At 37.7% G+C, this 22,838-nt stretch overlaps 1 protein-coding gene across 1 annotated transcript in view; it reads left to right on the forward strand.

Moving 5' to 3' along the window:
* The window catches only part of LOC128863719 (semaphorin-1A), a 272,319-nt gene that overhangs the window by 206,163 nt on the left and 43,318 nt on the right, over positions 1-22,838 (forward strand). The gene's annotated exons all lie outside the window — the stretch shown is intronic.

Raw genomic sequence — 22,838 nt, forward strand, 5'->3', positions numbered from 1 at the left:
TTACTAACAACCGCAAAAAAACACAAAACAGAAAAAAAAGAACAACAAAAAAAAACAGCAAATGCTATCTATTGTAGCAGCGGTTACAAGCAAACTAGCTGTACATTTGAGGGTGTATGTATGTGTATATAGATATATACTAGGGTTGTAAATCCCGGCATTTCGGGATTTTGGTATAATTCGAGAGTATTTGCTTAAACTTCTATATTTATTTCTTTAGGAATTTATATTATATGTATGTGTACTAGGTGGCCGCCGTAGCCGAATGGGTTGGTGCGTGACTACCATTCGGAATTCAGAGAGAGAACGTAGGTTCGAATCTCGGTGAAACACCAAAATTAAGAAAAACATTTTTCTAATAGCGGTCGCCCCTCGGCAGGCAATGGTAAACCTCCGAGTGTATTTCTGCCATGAAAAAGCTCCTCATAAAAATATCTGCCGTTCGGAGTCGGCTTGAAACTGTAGGTCCCTCCATTTGTGGGAAAACATCAAGACGCACACCACAGATAGGAGGAAGAGCTCGGCCAAACAGCCAAAAAGAGTGTACGCGCCAATTATATATATACTACATATGCCAATCCCGGAATGTTGCGATGCTGAAATTTTCGGCACTATTTTCGTAAAATCCAGAAATTTTCGAAATTTATAATTTCTAACGAAGCAAATTTTTTTTTTTTTTTTTTTTATTGAAACGTTATAAAATTTGTGTACATTTCATGGTATTATGCCTAGCTTAAGCTAACAAGTAACATTATTCTATCCTTAACATTGAAATTTAAAAACAATTAAAAGTATTTTACAAACAATTAGACAGTGTTGGCGACTAAATCTCGTGGCTTAGTTCTTCGAAGTATTCTTGTGCAGACTGTTTTGGTAAGCTCTGTGGCCTCGGGGTTTGTGTGCTCTTTCAGCCTGGTTTCATGCTTATTTGCAAGAATTGGGATTATATCAGCGACTTTTTTCACCCACAGATCATTGTGCAGGTCGTGATTTCGCACGTACAAAGGTGCGTTGGCCATGTCTCTGAGAATCTTATTCGGCAGGCGTTGTACAGCTTCAATGTTTGAATTTGTGGTACATCCCCATAATTGAATGCAGTATGTCCATACCGGCCTAACTACTTGGTTGTATATGAATAATTTGTTCTGTATTGACAATGTAGACTTTCTGCCAATTAACAATTTCATTTTTTTTTTAATTTTTAAGTTGATTCCAGTTGCTTTCATTTTGAGATGCTCTTTCCATTTGAGCTTTGCATCCAATGTCATACCCAAGTATTTTGCTGTATTACTATACGGAACAGTAGCAGATGATATTTTCACTGGGTTATAGGCTATTTTCTTGTTTGTAAAGTCTACGTGAACAGACTTGCTTTCATTTAGTTTGATTCTCCAGTTTTCTGTCCATGCGACAACTTCGTCAATCGATGCCTGTAACTTTCTAGTTGATTCATTTGCGTTATTTCCATAGGCTAAGATACACGTGTCATCAGCAAAAGCGGCTATCTACTTGTATGTGAAACAGGTAGATCTGCAGTATAGAGCAAATACACCTACTGGCCCAAGAATGCTGCCTTGTGGTACACCAGTTTTAATTTTTTTATTGTTTGAGTATGCTTGCCTTTGTTTCACTCTAAAATATCTGTCTGTGAGATATGATTCCAATAGCACAGTATATTTATATGGGAGCATCGCTCTGAGCTTACGGATTAGACCTTCGTGCCACACTTTATCAATCGCCTCTGCAACGTCAAGGGATATTGCTGAACACACTTGATTGTTTTCTATGGCCTCTTCTATGATGTGTACTAAACGATGTATCTGATCTATCGTTGAATGTTTTTCTCGAAATCCAAATTGGTGAGATGGTATTAATTGTTTATTAGAAATTAAACTGGGTACGATGACTGGGTACGAAGCATATGAAAAAGGCGCCGAAAAGTCCCTTTTTACAGGAAAAAGAGCATTTTTTTGTGTTTTTTACTTGCTCGAATTTTTTTGGATCGATATTTTTTTCTTAAGTTACTTTAGTTATATATACGCTGCAGTATATATTATTAAATGCATATACCTGTAAATGGAACCACTGCCTTTTGTTTCGTAACTTTCATTAAAAAAGTTTATTTAAAACCCACTTATTTATTATGTATATCGATGGTTTTTTTTTTTCAAATTACAAATACTATCTAAATCCCGAAATTATTTCGGTATCCCGCAATCGTAATAACGGGATCCCAAACATCCCAAGTTCGCGAAAATCTCAAAATTTTACGTCCCCAATACATACACGTTCATAGGTGTATTTTAAGTTTGTAAGTAACTATGTAGAGGAACTTCCACGCCAATGTAATCGTACATCCTGTCTCGCTTTATACGCTGCCCTAAGTCATTTCGGTGTGTCCTTGCAAAATGTTGTTCACCAACGTCCTTTACATAACATCCGGCGTTGACTTTTTAGCTGACATTCGGGAAGCGAAATTGACTTTTTTAGCTAGTATGTGTGAGTGCATGTGTGTGTTTGTGTGGCTGTGGTCATGTAGTGAGGTGCATGTTTTGTATGCACAGTGCAGTGTGCGTGTATGTGTGCGCTTATGATTGCGCTAAGGCCGGATGTCGGTCACGTACCACCGGGTGAGTGGCTAACGCGCAAGTGGCTATGAAATTGTTGTCTTTGTCGTTGATGATTGTTGGTATTGTCATTGTCTGCGCTCGCCCCTGCCGCTGCAGCCCATGCCGCTGCAGCCCCGGCCGCTGAGCAGCTCCTGCTGTTGCTGCAATGTAAATGTTATTACAAAACAGCAGTGGTGGAGGGCAGTAGGAAAACGCGTGTGTTAAGTATATATAACAACAACAACAACTAGAAAGCTAGAGATAGCATAGCAACAACAACACATACAAATTGACGTCCATAACGCCTGCTGCACTTGCGGATGTGTGTTTGCATTCGTTTGTGTGTTTTTGCCAATTGCACGTCCGAAAATGATCATTACGATTATGATTATGGTTTGTTGATGCAACAGTGCCACTAACCATTCTACAACTAACAGTCAACTAAGCGCACCGCGGGCGTTGCTAGTGGCTAAACTATTTTAAATAAAATGCATAACATTCGGTAGTTTTGAGGCGGAGATGAGTGCCTAACTACAAGTGCAATTCGCTAACTGTGGCTTGCATGTGTGTATGTGTTTGTATGGGTGCGAGTATTGCAGCTTGGTATTGCTGCAGTGGGTGCGGTTACCATTTCTCGCACATACACACGTACAATACGTGCCGCATACTGAGAAATGTGTGTGTGTAGTTCCTGTCGCAATATCAAAAAACGGATGCCTAGCCCGCAATTCAACGCCAAATTAGATATTGTACGCTTGAAGTTGCCGGTTTTCATATCACATTACCTTCAACTTGGTGACCCAACGCTGGTCTAAGGGTGTTTTTTTTTTGTTTTTTCAATTAATTTTATGTGCATGCAGACTGGGACCAATGATAGCACATCAACATTTTCACCAGCTTTAAGTAATTTTTTTTTTTAATTTGCGTAGTTGTTTTTTTCTTTGTAAAATTATGGCTCAATGCCTAACAAAAATCACATAGAGGCAAGTCTTATTTCAGTTTTATGCAAAACTAAGTACAATTCCAAGAATTTTTCATCCTGATTCCATAATTTTCGCTTTTTCGGTGTTGCACTTTTTCTCCATATATGTATATTACGATATTTACATTCTATCAAAAAAGTACCGGGAATCGTTCAATAAAACGAAAAATAATTCTTTAATCATCAAAATTTATTGTATTGTTTTCAAAATAGGATCCATTCGAAGCAACACGCCAACGATTAGTCCAGTCATCAATTCACCTTTTAAACGGCGTTTGAAGAGATCTTCTTCAGCTCCTTCAACGAATTCTCCTTAATGGCCTCTATTGACTCGAAGCGGCATCCACGGAGTGGCAATTTAAGTTTTGGGAAAAGTAAAAAGTCACAGGTAGCTAAATCCGGTGAATACTGTGGCTGTTCGATGATATTTGTCGAGTTTTTGGTCATAAAAGTGTACACAGTATGAGCCTTTTGAGACGGTTCAAGATCCATGAGTTTTCTTTCCACAAAATGGGCCGTTTCCTAGGCTTATTCTCTCTCAAACGTCGCATAACTTCCAAATAATATTCCTTATTTACCGTAGCACCATTTGGAATAAGTTCGAAGTGCGCTCAACACCATGATAATCAAAGAAAACGAGTAGCATGACTTTCTCTTTTGACCGACTTTGACGTGGTTTTTTGGGTTTCGACTCATGTGGATAGCGCCATTCAGCCGCCTGTTGACTGGTTTGCATGTCAAACTCATGCACCCACGTCTCATCACCTGTTATGATGCGCTAGATAAACGTTGGATCCGAATTCACTTGCTCAGGCATGTCGTCAACCACCTTCTTCCGATGAATTTTTTGACGGAAATTCAACTCTCTTGGAACGAGTCGAGCAGTCTCGTGTCTCCTGCCCTTGATGGTGTAAAATGTTGCGAATTGATTCGTAAGATACGCTAAGGTCACGAGTTGCCGCCCTCAAATTTAAATCATGGTTTTTCAGTACCATTTCCTTGACTTTGTCGACGTTTCCATTCGTTGAATACCGGATCGGGGCAAATCTTCCACGACTTCTAGGCCCTCCGCAAAAAGCTCTATACCACTCGAAGACCCGTGTTTTTGGTAACGCACATTCTCTATAGGCTTTTTGCAACATTTTCGACGATTCGTCACACGAAATCCCGTTCAAAACAAAATTTCAGACAAAATCGCAAAGATACCTGCGGTTGACTGATATAATTAAATGCCAAAAACAAGCTCTGCGACACTATAGAGGACAGCTGTACCAACATTCCAGCCAAAAAAAAAGTTTATATAATATATATGTGTAACGTGCGTCTTTAAATGAACAATTCCCGATATTTTTTTGACAAAAAAAAAAAAAAAAATTATGAATGGGCTATAAAACTGCATACCAAGAATTTATCTAGAACTCAAATTAAAAACCGTGGCCTTAGATGAAAGATTTGAGAAATTTTTCTAATTTTCGTATAAAATATCAAAGCATTATTCATATGACTTTTGTTAGACAATTACCTACACTTTTATACAAAAATAATGAAGATTCAAATAAAGAAAGAAGAATAGTCAAAACTGGCCCAAATTTTAATGAGCTGTCGTATTGTTGTCGGGCTTGCATGGGTATGTAGGGATTTCTACTAGATGTCTTTGGAAAGTCACATCTCATAGATGTATCTATTTCATCGGATCATGGTTAGATTAGATCAAGTTGAAGCGGTTATCCTGTGGGACATACCCAGACTCATAGTCCATTGCGATGCCACGTGAGGAACTTTTCCCTATCTCTCCAAAAACCAGTGCATGCTTTTCAAAAATTTTGGAATATACCTAATAAAGATAAATCGCAATCATTGAAAGGAAACTGCAAAAGTGTACCATGCACTGTTATGCAGATGGTTGAAAGACAACGGAAGGCATAGCCGCTAGAATCTATGGTTCCTAATAAGGCTGGCCGATGGTTGCTTTTTTCACCATTTTCGGAGCGGAGGTATATGCCACTGTCTACTATATATGCAGATATAAATTTATAAAGAAAACTGTGAAATGAGCGAAGCTATTCTGTCTTCTTTCAAGATTAAGTGCCTACTAGACCTTGGGAACATAGAAGAACCTAACTTATTAGAATTTCCCAGAACATATCCGAATACCTGCAAATGCGGTGGCTGCTGGTTGCGAAAGACTAGAAAAGCTGCGGCATCTCAGCTAGTAGGGCCTGAATACTTCCTTGCCATGGGACAACATACCATCAAAAAGAGCATAAAGGCGAAGATCTAAAGCTGAGAGATATAAGCTGGCACTAAACAATGAAGCTACGCCAGACTAAGTACAATCAGGAAGTACAGACAGGCATAGTGCAATCAAAAAAAATGTAAACCTCTCTAAGGGCAAACCGGGAATGCACACTGGCTTCTATCGATTTCTATCGTTTTTGCAATCAATCCCTGGAAACTAAGACACACTCAAAACGATGCCTTAGGGAGAAGAAGGCGTAGACAACTCGAGCTGCTACGGCCAGCAGAAAGGCACATTCACTCAGTCAAATACGCTCCATATTACGATTGCTTACGCAAATGGGTTTGAATGAGGTATTGTGATGAATAGAGGGCACAAAAGATCTTAAGATTGAAGAGGAAACCTCTAGATACTTAATTCTATTCTTTATATACCAGTTGGCTCAGAATGATAGAAGAAGTTGACGAAGGCGTCCATCCGTGCGTCCACTATTGATAACTCGAGCAAAAATTAATAATGTTTGAATGAAATCTGGGACACATATTATTCTTTGTTCGCAGTAGATTGGTATTGAACGGCTTACAGGTAAGTCGCTGCCAACTTAACTACATCGGATGCAAATATCTGAATAAATCTCGGATTGATTGCGAATCATGCCTCTTTTTTATGTGTTCAAACCAAATTTTCACCTGTCGTTCTAATGCTACAAACTCTCATTGTCTATGAGTTTATTTGATTCCAAAAATTAGGAAACTGCCCAATTTAAGTCTCATTTAAATATGCACGGGTAAAGTTCGGTCCGGGCTGAGTTTTGTCTCGTTTATTTGTTTTAAAAATTACGGGAGAAACTTGGTAGCCTCACAATAGGCATCCACGTCCCTTGAAATCTAAGTGAGATCTTTTTACAGAGCGGACAGCACAACCTAACCCAACCTGTCTATAGATACGATTTACTCGTTTTATTACAATATGGATAAAGAGGGCGTGGCTGTTTTAGCACAGAACATTCACTTTGGAAATAAGTTCCCAATATTTGGAAGCGATGCTCAAGTGCATGAGGAATCATTTCATTACCTGCTATATATGCCACATCTTAAGATACAACAGGAAGTAATAAAAGCAATGTGTAGACTCCCTAAACATGGTTTTTGGTACGAAGACGGAACTTCGGGCCACAGAGAAATCTTTAAGATGCTATCTGAGCAGTATCCACTGTTTTTGGCACATAAAAAGGGCCTGATACCCACAGTTTCATTTGGAAGGAAATTTGATGTCAGATTTCCGTTGCGTGAGCAATGGAACAATTCAGAATGCATTCAGAGAGGTTTGACGTATATTTTCTTTACCGATGGGTCCAAGAATGAAATAGGGTCTGGAGCCGAATGGTACTTAAGCGATAGTAATAAGTATCACTATGCTATGAGAGAAATGGCAACTGTTTTCCAAACGGAAGTTTTTGCCATCCTGAAAGTAGCCGAATGGATAATCGAGAGGAGATGGAGCGGAAAACAGATTGGAGTTTTCAGTGACAGTCAGGCTGCACTGAAGGCCCTGGAGAACGTGAAGCAAACCTCAAAGATTGTTCAAGAATATAAGAAAAAGCTTAATTCTGTGGCAAGACAAAACAGGCTTGTCCGGTGTTCAAGGAAACGAAATTGTCTATAATAGGTCAACCGTAGATCAGCGGCTCCCCCACAAGGGCCAAAGCCAATAATCGGAATCAGTTCCGCAGGAATCATGAACTGGATCAGCGATTATGTAGGCAATCTACATAAAGAGCGATGCTCCGGTCTAGAACATTGCAGAACGGGAAAGTGTTTTGTGACAAGTTCGAACAGAAAACTGTCAAACTTTCCACTAAAGCTTAGAAAGAAAGACGTTCGATTGATGGTCTGTATCATAACAAGACACAACCCATGGGGTCAGCATACAGGGTTTGATTGAAAAGTAAAGAGCCTTCACGCGCGGAGCCTCTGCCAAGCGATCAACCGAATCGGATGGTGGGGGAAAACGATCGTTGGACCTTTCCCTTCCACTAAAAATCGGTCCCATTTCGCTGGCAACAGCGGTGTAGTCAACATCGCTCCGCGCGTGAAAGCTGTTTTGAAAGAGTGCTAAGATTTTGCAGTGGCGAAAATGCAAGGTCAAAACCATGCTGGTCATCTTTTTCGACTCTCGAGGCATCATCCGCAAGGAGTTTGTACCTCCAGGAAGCACTGTAAACGCGGCATTTTACAAAGAAATGCTCCTTCGGCTGAGAACCGCGTCGCCCGGGTTCGGCCCGACCTCGTCAACAATTGGACCCTTCATCACGACAATGCGCCGGCGCACACCGCCTTCTCTGCACCTCTGCATTGGCCAAGATGGGGGTTCCGGTGCTTCCCCACCCTACCTACAGCCCAGACCTGTCCCCTCCGGACTTCTTATTGTTCCCGCGCCTGAAAAGAAAGCTGAAGCGGACGCGTTTTGACCCCATCGAGGCGATCCAAAAAACTGTGACAGCCGAATTGAACGCGATTCCGGCGGATGAGTTTAAAAAATGTTTCCTTCAGTGGAAGGACCCCTACCAGCGGTGTATTGACTCTCAAGGGTCTTATTTTGAAGAATATTCGTTGTATAAGCCAAAAGGTTTAATAAAACTGCTTAAAAACAATAAGGCTCATTACTTTTCAATCAAACCCTATATGACCAACCATTGGAATCATTGAGGGCCCAATGTGCCTGTCGTACTTGGAGGAGGCGGATTGCATTAAGCACTTTCTCTGTGAGTGGCCTGCCTTTGCTGGAGCAAGGCTACGAGTTTTCGGTTCCGATGTCGTGAGAATGAGTCAAATTCGTTCTCTAAAACTGGAGGATATTTACAGATTTGCCAAAGAATCTGGAAAATTCTCACAGGACTAACTATCTCTATCTCTGTCTATTGTTTTCTATCTCTTTCTCTGATACTTTTCTCCTTCCTTCCTTGACTATCTACCCCCTTTCCAGAGCTTTAAATACAATGGGCTTTTTAGCCTGAGTGTTTTAGGAGCCACCAAATCTCCTGGTGCTCCTTGGCTCGACCTTTTCAAATTTCAATTACCCTTTTCCCGCCGTAGCATAAATACAAAAATGTTAAGTATCACCACAACTCGTCTCTATTCACCTCTGCCCGCGAAATGTAATCAATTTTATAAAATACATCATCTTGCCAGCCACTAACCGCTGCAGTACCACCATCACTGCGTCGTGGCATACTTTACAAACGGGGAAATTTAATTTTGCCGAAAATTGCTCATGAGCGTCAAGTGCCGTGGCAGTAAACACACACATACGTTGACCATCACATTTGGTGCGCCTTCGCATTCGACTTCACAAATTCGTCGTCTTTCACCTGCGCCATTGTCAGCGTCTACTCTTCGCGGCCACTTGCGCGTTTGACACACTTCCTTAGACGGCGAACGGCGTTTTGAAGTGTTTTCTATGGCGCCGCGCCAATGTGGCACTTAGTGCTGCAAATAAACACGCACACACATATACACATTTTACATATATATATATGTGTGTACGGGAATATGCACATGCGTCATGTCGTTGCGCAGAAAATTTTAAGTAGCTCGTAATTTACTTCTTTTATGTATGCAACATGCAACATGCCACAAACGCATAACCCGCAAGCTAACACATACAATCACAACACTGCGTATTCACATAATAGAATTGCGAGTTAGTTCGTTTGCAAGCCGTTGCTTGTGTGGGTAACAGGACACCATTGGTGGGCATGTATGCGTTGCACATAAACGTTTTTAATGTTGAATGCCACACAAAGTGCAACAGCACCGATGACACAGTTATGCGCTCGCTTAAAGGAATGTATGTATGTATGAGCTGCCCTGCTTATGTATGTATGTATGTAAATGTAAAGGGTGATTAATTTAGAGTTATCGGTTTTTAAATTGAAATGAAACAGAGAAAGTTAAAGTTGATTCAAATACAATTTTTTTTTATTTTTGCGTAGAAGCATTCATGAATTTTATTTTTTTTAAAATAGTCCCTTTCAAATGTTGGCTGTTGGCCGAAACTGCGCCGTACTTTGATCATCCGTAAACAAATATTTTGAATGACTTGCTGGAGGACTTCGGTCGGTACCTCGTGAATAACTTTAGTTGGCTGAATGTTGGCTTACTTCAATCGAGGCTGGTTTATCCACAAAGTATTTAGACTGTATGTACCCTCACAAATAAAAGTCCAAAGGTGTGATATCTCACGATCTTGGTGGCCAATCCACTGGTCCGAGACAAGAGATAACTTGCTCACCTAAACAAAGACGCAGTAAATCCATTGTTTCGCGGGATGTATGGCAAGTAGCGTCGCCCGCTGTCTTTAAAGAAATATGAGCCGATGACTCCTCTAGCCCAAAGGCCGTATAGCCGCACAAAGTGGTTGTTTTCAGTGGATGTAACGGCTGTTGTTGAATGGTTTCGGGTTGTTCTTCAGCCCAAATATGGCAATTTTGCTTGTTGACGTGGCTATTAAGCCTTAAATGGGCCTCATCGCTGCACAAACTTTGGGTTCTAAAATTCTGATCTTCGATTTTTCAAGAGCCCAATAACTGAAATTATGACGCTTTTGAAAATCAGCGGGCTTCAAATCTTGAACTAGCTGTATTTTATATGATTTAAACCAAAATCTTTGAGTAAAATCGCACAAGTAGTGTCATGTGATAGGCCAAGTTGTTGAGATCGCCGACGAATCGATTCTTCCGGGTCTTCGGCAAAACTCATATTTTCAGCCAGCATATTCTCTTCACTTTATGCTATAGGTGGTCTAACCGATTGAGTATCGTCCAATAATGTAAAGTTATTCACAATTCGGCCGACGGTTTTCCGAATAGTGCGTTCGGCAGGACGGTTATGTACACCATAAGTTGACCTGAGCGCGCGAAGACTACTTTTCACAGAGCGTCGATTTTCGTGATACAATCGTACGATTTGTTGTTGAGGCGTAAGTCTTTCCCTGATGAGATGTAAATGAATTGTGAAGAATGTTATGAATTTAGTTTGAGAGAAGTCACGCGCGATCTATCTGACCCCTATTGGAAAAAGTACCTCCAATCTGATCACCCTTTACTTATCAATGGTAGTTAAGTTTCAAGGGCCGGTGTTGATTTTTAATAAAGTACAATTATTTTAGGAAATTATTTCTCTCATTATGATAATATTGGTATGGTTCAATTACGTGTGGAACAAAATATCGGCCAAATGGCCGCCGCGGCCTCGGCGGCATACCTCCATCCAATGGTTCAAATTTTCGGTGACGCTGAGGCATAATTGAGGTTCTATGCCGTTAATGTGCCGAATTATCTCATCCTTAAGCTCTTGAATTGTACACCTTTTCTTTCAAATAACCCCAAAGAAAGAAGTCCAACGGTGTCAAATCACATGATCTTGGCGGCCAATTGACATCGCCGCGACGTGAGATTCTTCGCCCATCAAATTTTTCGCGCAAAAGAGCCATTGTTTCGCTAGCTGTGTGACAAGTGGCACCGTCCTGTTGAAACCACATATCGTCCACATCCATGTCTTCCAATGCGGGCCATAAAAAGTTCGTTACCATCTCACGATAGCGAACACTATTCACAGTAACTTCCTGACCGGCCTCATTTTGGAAAAATACGGCCCAATGATGCCGCCGGCCCATAAACCGCACCAAACAGCCATTCTTTGTGGGTGCATTAGTTTTTCGCCAAATCACTCTTAGATTATCATACGCCCAAATGCATCAATTCCGCTTATTGACGAATCCACTGAGGTGAAAATGTGCCTCTTCACTGAAGATGATTTTCTTCGAACGCCCGTTTTGATTTGAACGCCCGTTTTCATAATAAGCCTGAATAACTTTAACGCGTTGCTGGATTGTGTATCTTTCCATGGTTCAAATTAAGTTAGTCTGAAATTGAAAAATTTCAAATGAAATGCAGAAAAAGCTTGACATTTCACATTCAACATCGGCCCTTGAAATTTCACCACCCTTTATATACTTGTTTATGTTGGTATTTTCGCACGCCAAAAATTATGCTTGTATTTGTCCATATATTTATGTCATACACATTCGCACTTGGACAAGATTTATGGCTATGAAAAGTTTTTTATATTCGCACGCAAGCAGCCACAGCCAACAACCTACCGAATACTGCATAAAAACCCACTGAACTACTCGCTCGTTGTCCGTTCACCCGCTCACCCGCGCATCACGCTCTCACTCATCAATTTATGCTGCTCGCATTTCACTCATATTGTTGGTTTTGTTTTCTAGTTTTTTTTCTGTTTTGCGTGTTCCTTCCATCCTTCATTTCTAGACGGTTGGTACTTCAAATGGCCCTACTCACATCTACATACTCCATATCTCTTTGCTGCTTTGCTGAATGTAGCGTTCTTTTGCTTGTTTGCTCTCAAGTTGGCATGCATGTGAATTGCTGGCGCTTATGTATTTGTGTTCTCGTATTTGTGTTTTTCTAGTTTAAATTGCGCTTTCATAATTTTAACTTTGTGCAAACTCTACATTTCATACACACATTCATGCACACAAATAGCACTTACTCGATATGCACACATACACTCGCGTGCTAGCTGCTTTTTCTTCTAAAATAAACGATGACATAGTGAAGAAAAGTTTGCGTGCTGATGTAGTAAAAATTTCGCTAGATGTTCCACTTAAAAGTATGAAAATTATAACCGCATGAAATGGGATTGCTACAGAGAGGCATTCCATGGTTGGTATGCGGCAAATCGTACGCATTTTGAAGTTTACATATTGAATGAAAAAAAATTGCGATTTACTATGTAACACTGAACTTCGTACGAGCTAAAATTGATTTCACTTTAACTTTGTGCATCGTATTCGTCTGCATAAAATAGAGAGACAAAGTGGTATTAATCGAGAAGCCAATATATCGAAATGGAATTACGGAATGATGGCACGATTGGAAAGCGCAGATTAGAAATCGAATCAAATTCTCACTGAAATGGTTGAGTAAAACCGCAAGGTATGAATAAAACTGGTCCACATAACTTTTATTGAAGTGAAACTTCTTAGGCGTCGATGGACGAGCGAGAATGGAGAGTAAAATTTCAAGGCCATGCAACGTTTTTTGCATTTTCGTTCCGCGAGAGAGAAAAAAGATATAACGTAGAGGGAAAGTAGAGAGAGAGCTATACCTTATATATATCTTAGATACACTTTAGGCTATTTTTCCTGCGTTGTGGCAGCTAATTTCTAGTGAGAAATAACACTGCCTACTTTTTGGCGCTTGTTTGTTGGTGCAAACTTGTAGGAAATATATTTTTGGGGCCTACTTTTGGCGTCATATTTCCTTGAAGCCTACAGTTTGGGGTGTTTTTTGGTCGGAATTTTTTTGGCCTTTTTTTGGTTCCTACTTTTTGGCGCTTATTTCCCTTTCCTAGCTAGTGCTTGTGCATACTATAAAGTGCTATTTCGGCGTCAGATTTATTGGTATTGCCTTGTGGTAATTGGTGCCGTTGCTGCGGTCCTGGAATCGCTGCGTTTGTGCGGGTGATAAACGCTCGGAGTAGTGCGCGTTGTTGCCACGGTTTGTGTCCGGCTTGTGTCTACACCGGTCGATCCTTCTCCGTTTTGTGTAAATTTTGTCTATTTGTATTCTCTGCAAATGTTGTGAACTCATTTAGATATATATTCTCTCTCTCTCTCTCTCTCTCTCATTCTCTCTCGGGTCTCTTCCTCTTTCCTTGTCTGCCTTAAAAGTTTCACTCCTGTTATGTGTACTACGCCACACGCACTTTATTTTTTAAATTTGTTTTTTATTTAAAATTTTGTTTAAATAATTTTTTATTTTATTTTTTTTAATTTTTTAATTTTTTCTGTCTATACTGAGTTTAACCTACTTGTAGAGCGTTGGAATAAAAAGATCTAATTATTTTCCTTATGTTTAATTTTTTTAATGCTCTTAGAAATGTATAACGCATTCCTTAACAAGAACCATATTTCTACAGGCCTTAAGCACATTACACAAAAATTAACAAAATTAAAAATAATAATAGTTCCAAAGAAAACTCAATTTCTTATTCAGAATTTCAAATCACTCAATTCTGATCATTCTGTAACGTAGAAATTCTGAATAAAAAATTGCATATTTTTAGTATAACTTTCTTTCATTTTTTTAGAAATTCTGAGCAATAATTTTACAATTTTTTGTATTATTTTTTTCTATTTCTTTAGGAATTCTGAATAAAAATTGTAAATTTTTTTACTTATTTTTTTTTAGCTTTTTTAGAAACTCTGAATGACACATTGTAAAGTATTCGCATTATTTTTTTTTTGTAATTTTTTTAGAAATTCTGAATAAAAAATTGTAAATGTTTTATTTTTGTTTAATTTTTTAATTTTAAATTTTTAATTTAATTTTTCAGAAATTTGGAATAAAAAACTACATTTTTTTGTAGTCTCTTTTTTAATTTTTTAGAAATTCTGAATAAAAAATTGTAAATTTTTGGTATAACCTTTTTTATTTTTTTAGAACTTCTGAATAAAAAATTTTTAATTTTTTTTGTATTATGTTTTTTTTTAATTTTTTTAGAAATTCACAATAAAAAATTATACATTATTAGGTGTTATTATGTTTTTTTAATATTTTACAAATTCTGAATAAAAAATTATAAATTTTTTTGTATTATGTTTCTTTAACTTTTTTTATAAATTTAAAATAAAAAATTGTAAATTTATTAAATACATTTTTATTTTTTTTAGAAATCCTGAATGAAGAAGTGTAAATTTTTTTCTATTATTATTTTTTTTTTTTATTCTGAATAAAAAATTCTAAAGTTTTTTGCTCAAGTTTTTAATCAGAATTTCCAAAAAAATTTAAAAAAAATACAAAAAACTTATCTTATTCAATTCTAAGTTTGTGGATTTATATTCAGTTTCTAAAAAAATTACGAAAAAATAATACCCAAACCTTTACTATATAAAAGGCTTACGAACCTATGCTATGAAGCAGCATACCTTAAAATTTTATAAAAGTGCTGATTGAAAAGTGTGTGGAAATATTCAAAAAAAAATTTTAATTGTTTGTGAAATTCTTATAAAGTTTCTTGCTTCAAATTGCAAGGTTTTTGTTGTAAAATACACTATGCTTTTAAACAAACAATTAAATAAAAAAAATGCTAAAATAATACTTTTTAACGAAACTTTTATTCTGAACACAAGCGTAAATTTAGGCTTAAGTGTAAATTAGGGCGTAAGTCTTAAGAAAAATAGTGGTTAACGCACCCAAACACACGCTTTTTATGGTTGCTACCGCCACCTTTCTCAAACTCGTACATACAAAGTACCAACAACTACTCAAAAATCCACTTGAGCGGTGATTTTCAGGGCCTTAGCTGAAATTTATGAATTTTTTCCCGCCATCTTGGATTCGCTGCTTTGAATTCTGATCATCGGATTTGTTAGCACAAACACCAAAAGTAGTATAGTATTTATGACCAGCGGTATGACCACTTATGATTAGTCTCTAGTCAGTCTCTAGCCCATCATGATTTTGAGAAAAGTAGAAGTAAAAAGATTCAAATCCACAATTTTGTTATTCCTTAACCCCAATATCCCCAGATTAAAAGATTGTACAAAAATATGTTCGTAGTTAGCTGTTTATGCAATAAAATAAATCGATAATAATCGAAAATAAAAAAATGTAAATCGATAAATAAAAATACAAATCGATATAACCCGATAATTGATTATACACAGATATGTTCGTAGTTGGCTATTAAGTAATATTAAAAATCTGTAATTATCGATCCTAAAAAATAAATCGGTCATTAAAATTATAAATCGATATAAACCGATAATCAATTATCCAAAGAAATATTCATAATTGCCAATTAAGTAATATTAAAAATCTGTAATAATATTATCGTAAAAAATAAATCCGTCATTAAAATTATAAATCGATGTAAGCCGATAATCGATTATACACGGATATGTTAGTAGTTAACAGTATCTGTAAGTATCTGTAAAAAGTAACTCTAGAAATCGGTAATAAAAATTGTCGATAACAAAAAATAAATCGGTAGAGACGGATAGTCGATTATTCACAAACATGTTGACAGTTAATAGTTTATCTGTATAATATAGTACATCGATAATTTTGATAGTAAAATAATATAAAAATCATTAAAATTATAAGTTGATAACCGATTGTGCACGAAATGTATCGGTATCCAAAACTTTCATCGATTTTAACCGATAATTAATAATCTATAAAACGATAAATCAAGAAATCGATAATAAAACATAATCAATAATCATAAATTAATCGATAAATAAAAATAAATGTTTTCATACTTAAAAGTTTATGTAATATTATAAATCGAGAAAAACCTATAACAAAAATTAAATTTATAAATTGATTATTATTATTATTGCTTGGCTGTTTGTGCACTGCGACCTGAAGAGATCTATTGTGTAGCCATGTATCCTACTCAAACACTTTTAGGCTGTTAATAAATCATAAAGGGGTTTGGAGCTATAGCCCCATTAGTCTGCGTGTTGCCACTGCTGGGCAGTCGCATAGAATATGTTCTGCTGCTCCTTGTGTCTCTTTGCATAGTCTACAGGAATCGCTTTCTATCGCACCTACCTTTTTCATGAGATAATTAAGTTTACAGTGCTCTCTTAGTAGTTTAGTGTAAAGTTTTATGTCCTTTCTGCTTAGGCTGGGGATTGTTTATCCGTTCTGGATTTATAAGTCTTTTCGATTGCCGCATGCCCGATTGGACTCTCCAGTGATCGATTAGGCCTCGTTGTTCCTGCTCACGCACAAATGCACTTTTGAAGCTGTTATTTTCCCCGCCGAAAGGTTCATAACCTATGAAGGGACAGTTTGCCCCCTTTTTCGATAAAGTGTCCGCAAATTCATTCCCTTCGTGCGTCTCGTATCCCGGAACCCACATCAAGGTAACAAAGTTACTTGATGCTAGGGCGTTGAGGATTTTAAAACATTCCAGGACCATCTTTGATTGGAATGAAAAGCTATACCGTGATTTTAGAGCTGCTTGACTGTCAGAGAGAATGTTAACATTGGCGCCGCGCGTGCCTCGATTAGGTAAGATAAAATAAAATATATATGAAAACAAAGAAACTACTACAAAACAATTTCGCAGTCGTATTTTACCGTTTTCCGCAAAATGCTCCTCTAAACGTATTTTCGGATTTAATTTCCAACTTTTGCACATGTATGCGTGCACATTTGAACATTTCGCTTGAATAGTTAATTGACCTTCCTGAATGGTATTTAAAGCCATTTCAGAATCCAACTCGAGTTTTTGTGTGCCAGTGAGGGAACAACTCAAATATTTACGTATTTCAATGCGAATGTGTGTAGGCGAGATTTCAATTATTAATACAATGAATGGCAGCTCAGTTACTCAGGCACTCTCTCTATGCAAATGCTTGACGTTTGCAGTAAAACACATACCATTTCATGTGAAAGTTTAAAAGTGTAAAATGGGCTGGTCTAAGTTGGTAGGACGTGAAGGGAGATCACCGAATGAGGCGTTCCAAAAAGTGTTCAAATAAATACTGGTTTTCAGTAAATAAAAACTGGTTAAGCACACAGCACAAATTTAATGGAAAAAAGCAAAGGAGCTGCTTTGAGTGTGGCTGCAGTTCTAAGTGTAGATTAAAACGAGGCAAATTTTCTTAGATTCATAAATTTTTTAGCTAAAAAAGTTTATGTTCTGCATTTATGGTGCTACTTACAGAACCATCCAAAATTTGCAAGAATATTAACTGAATGGAAGCCATGCACATACCCATTAGTGAAAATCAACGTGTCGTATGAGTAACTATTCTGCGCTCTAAATTATATTTAGTGCAAACTTAACTTTATGAATAAATTTTTACATAAAAAAAAATTTGTTTTTAAATATAAAAATATTTACGATTTATAAATCAAGGCATTATGAAATTTATATTTTATGAATTTATTTACTTGAAAATTCTGCTAGCAATGAGACAATATACATACAGAGTTTGATTGAAAAGTAATGAGCCTTCCCGCGCGGAGCGTCTGCCAAGCGATCAACCGAATCGGCTGGTGGGGGAAAATGATCGTTGGACCTTCCCCTTCCACTACAAACCGGTCCCAGTTCGCTGGCAACAGCGGTGCAGTCAACAACGTTACGCGCGTGAAAGCTGTTTTAAAAGTGTGTTAGGATTTTGCAGTGGCGAAAATGCAGTGACCGTTGGAGCAACGTTGCTCGATCAAATTTTGCGTAAAGCTAAACAAAACGAGTACCGAAACCATTGGGCTACTCAAAGAGGCTTACGGGGACCAATCTCTCTCCAGTGCCCAGGTAAAATGGTAGCGTAAGTCGTTCAAGGAAGGCCGGGAGGACGTCGAAGACGAACAGCAATCTGGAAGGCCTTCGACTATGCAAACAGACGAAGATTTAAACCGGATTCGTGAATTTTTGAACATTAACCATCGTGCATGTCGAAATCCAAGGTCAAAATCATGCTGATCATCGAGGCATCGTCCACAAGGAGTTTGTACCTCCAGGAAGCACTGTAAACGCGGTATTTTTGCTTGGCAGACGCTACGCGCGGGAAGGCTCATTACTTTTCATTCAAACCCTGTATTATTTACCACATCTTTGGCACATATTCGCTGATGTCAGCTTTTCTCAGATCTTGTAAAATATTATAAGGTGAGGCTATTAGGCTATTATGTCTAGTGATGGGTGGTGAAATGATGTGCTAATATGATGTGAGGTAATATGATATGATACAGTTCGTGAAAAAACTACGAATGCATGACATTTTTTATATGAGAAAAATACGCAACATCGACAAGGACAAAAATAATCAAAAATCAAGTTGAGTTTTCAGCCACTGGAAACTTCTACTTTATTATACTAAAATTGAATATGCAATAAAACTGCGTACTTTGTTTTTGGGTTGTAATTCTGATTAAAATTTTTGGAACTTTGGTGAAAATTTGTCGAATTTTTATTAAAATTTTTCAGACAGTCTTTGACAGACATAAATCAAAGTCTGTCAAAGACTGTCTATTGTAGAATAAACAATATTTCTATAGAAATTTAATGGTAATTAACAAACCAAAGGAAGTGTAGTCAAACCTAGTCAAAATGCTGTCATGCTTTAGTATATTCGCGGGCCATGATCACAGTTGCCAGGAGTATGACATCTGATGATGCCATTAATGCCATTCTAAACTTGCAATGTCTAGATCTTCAAATTCGAAAGGAAGCAATGAAGGCGGCGTACAGGCTCAAGTTAAACGGAGTCTGGGGAAATGAAGTAAGCACTGGCCACAGTCAGATATACCACCAGTTGTTAGAGCGGTGCACACTGTTCTCGATGCCGGTAGACAATCGGGTGCCTGTCGTTAACTTCGGTAGGAAGTATGACGTGTTGAGACCAGATAGAGAGCTTCTCATAAAAATATCTGCCATTCGGAGTCGGCTTGAAACTGTAGGTCCCTCCATTTGTGGAACAACATCAAGACGCACACCACAAATAGGTGGAGGAGCTCGGCCAAACACCCAAAAAGGGTGTACATGCCAATTATATATATATATACTACGTAGTACAAAGCACGACCTGTCGCTTGAGTCTCCCTTTTTTTCTGAACATAGATTTGCAGGAGTAGAAGGCTATACTGGCCTGGTTTGCCCGATTTTCAAAGTGTGGCTTCCAATGGAGTTTGGAATCAAGTACTTATTAAAAGTGGTAAGCCCAATTTATTCAGAATAGGCTCAGTTTTCTTCTTTCAAAATTAAAACCACCACTCAAATTCGAAATTCAGCTTTTAACTCCTGAGTTATAAACGCATGCGGTTGCTTTTGTGAGAGAAGCGCAATGTGTCATATATTCACTTTTCGGTTTTGACATCGTCAATTTTTGGCGCCATTGCATCAATCCTCAAAAAGCCCCGAAATGTGAACCACCACAGAACCAGCTTTTTTATTAAACTATCCCAATTTGCTCGGCATGGCAATGACTGCGCCGCTAAAGGCATCAATGAAATCTCATTTACGCTATAGAAAACTGCTGTGATCTGCCTAAAATTAAAAAAAGAAGTGTGCAATTTCCTCCGGCTGCATTCACCTTATCTTCCTTTGAACTTACTATTTCGCTTTCAAACACCCTGCTCCCCCCCTCGTATATCTTATTTCTTTCACTTAGTTGCCAATATTTGTGTGCATAACTGTGTGCGCCATACTATTGCATTGTGACTTCCATATTGGCTTTCGAAACATTTTGTGAAAAGTTAAATGAAAACTAGAACTAGCGTAACTTTTCGTAACCATGCAACGAGCCAAACAACCAAACAACCAATCTTCGGAGCGCTCGAGTCGGTCCAACAAACTAACAACTTCTCGGTCACTAAGTCTGGCAACTTTTATTTGTTATTTTATTTGTTTTTTTTGTTGTATTTCTAGTTGAAGCAAGTACTTCCAATTGTTTTCTTTTTCTCCCCTTTTCTTTTTACCAGCTACTTTTCTTGCTGCAACACTCGCTCGTATTCGTACTTTCAATACGGTGTGTGTGTGTGTATTAGTTGGCTTTCTGATGTATTTAGGAGCTTCACTGTGTCATTTAGTTGCACATCGAAGGCAGCGCGAAGTTATTGTCAAAGTTGTTCAAGTTTTCTACGAAAAAGTTTCATAGATTTTCGGCAATGCTAGTTTAAAATTTAACTAACTTTCATACGTAGCAACTAAAATGCATGAGAACTGTTATTTTCAACGCTTGTTACCGTTGTCAAGCTACGCTCCACTCGCACCAGCAATTTCATAGTTTATTGTTGAAAATCAGCAAATAATATTTTCGAAATAAATTTGACAACTAAAAAACTCAAGAAAATAGTATTTCAATGTAAGCATTGTAAGGGACAAATGCATTTATTTTGCTTAAAAGAACACGATTTCATGCGAAAACTGGGTTTAAATTTAAGAATACGAGTATTTAAATGTCCAAATGCAAAGGAAAAAGTTATAAAGAAAATTATTAAATTTTGTTCGCTCTGAAAATTTTGTATCTCACTAAAAATTTCATTTGTCTCGAAAAATGTCTTACTTAAGAAAAATATTTTGTTGTGTTTATTCGATTTGAATAAAGCAACGGCAATTGAAATTGAATTATGTGAGCAAAAACCTACTCTCATGAATTACTTCGGAGATTACTCATACGCCATGTCTCCCTAACAACTGGAGAACAATACTTTAATTTTCAAATTTCTACTGCTTGTAAAATGTTTTGTTCTGTTAATTCTCTGTAATATGCTTACTTCTCTTTTCTGCATACGCACATACATGAATTCCAGCATGCATGCGTACATACCTACATACATACCTGCAAAACACACACATGCACTGCTATTCGCATACATCATGGAAAAAAATGTTATAGCTTCTGACATGTTGGTATCTCACTCACTCTCTCTCTCTCATAAAAATGGCTAACATGACTAAGCATGCATAGATATATGTTTTTAATTATGTATGCATACAGTGGACGTTTTATACAAGTTTCTGCAATGATTTCCACATTTTACGGATATAATTTTTGCATATTTGAACCAAAAAATTTTAGTTGACACTTTTAAAATCCTCGTATTAGTGAATTCCCAGGAATCTTAACAGTTAGTATTGGAAAACTGCTCAGTTACTGCTAAACAAGTTACTGCTCTCCTTAATTCTAAGCTTTGTAGAGATCATGATAAACTCTGAATGATCTGCGATCGATAGTAGTCACGCTGACAGGCACATCACTCGCTTACAGACAACTCAATCATAAAAAATATTCTTCAACTATAAAGAATAGTCCAACTGCTATTAGTAGTGTATATTCAAGTTTTGAATATTTTTAAAGAGAAAGAGAGCAGAGATACATACAATACATTGATGAGAGAGAAGCAGGTAGTGTTGCCGTTTGCTTTAGACCTGAAAAGTCCACTATCAACCAGATATTCACAATACGCCAAATCTTGAAAAAAACCCATGAAAGCAGAATCGACAAACACCATCTTTTCATTGAATTAAAAGCTGCATTTGGCACTACGGAAAGAAGTTACTGATATGCCGCTATACCTGAATTTGGTATCCCCGTAAAACTAGTAAGGCTATGCCAAATGACGTTGCTTAAATTCAAAATTGGGTAGGACTTCTCCGAGCCGTTTGATACCAAAAGATATTTCAGACAGAGGGACTCGCTGTCGCGTGGTTTCTTCTAAGAAGTTTTCCTAAATCGCTGCCTGAGGCATTTTTTGGCATAACACGACAGCAACTTCTGATTTGCTACAAACGGCGCAAACGAAGTCAGTCGAAGTGCCCATAAAACACCAAAAATGGAGGTGAACTCGTCAAAATCTACGAAAATACGAAAAATGCATTACTCGAGAGGCATTGAAATAGATTCTTCTGGACTCACGCCTAGAAGACCAAGGGAAAGGTGGAGGCTATCAGTATAAAGGGAAGTTAGAAGCATCGCGAAGAGCTGGAGTGACTTAACTCCCTATTGGGCACCCGAACTTTTTCGACTTTGGACATGAATTTAATACATTTCTATTATAGCTAACGACTTGAGCTGCCAGGCAGCTTCCTAAAATTTAATTTTCTATCCAAATTGTGTATACAACAATTTAAAAAGGATACGCGAACAGGACGAAAAAAGGCCAGACTCGGGTGGCCAACCGAAGAATTTAAAAAAGTTGCACAAGAAAGTGGATTGATGACCGGAAGAAGAAGAAGAGGAAACAAAACCTGTGTAACGCAAAGTTTTATACAAAACCCGAGACATTTTCAGCAAAATTTAAGGCACCTTTCTGGTCTAAAATTTCGAAAAAATCGATTTTTTTCATATTATGATAGTTTATACTTTCAAAAATATTCTTGCAAGTTTTTATATTGAAATTCGAAAACGAGACCGGTTTGGAGTACGACGCCCAGGTGTAAGCGCGTTAACCGTGTTT

The sequence above is a fragment of the Anastrepha ludens genome, chromosome 5 (genome assembly GCF_028408465.1).
Source record: "Anastrepha ludens isolate Willacy chromosome 5, idAnaLude1.1, whole genome shotgun sequence".
Taxonomy (NCBI): domain Eukaryota; kingdom Metazoa; phylum Arthropoda; class Insecta; order Diptera; family Tephritidae; genus Anastrepha; species Anastrepha ludens.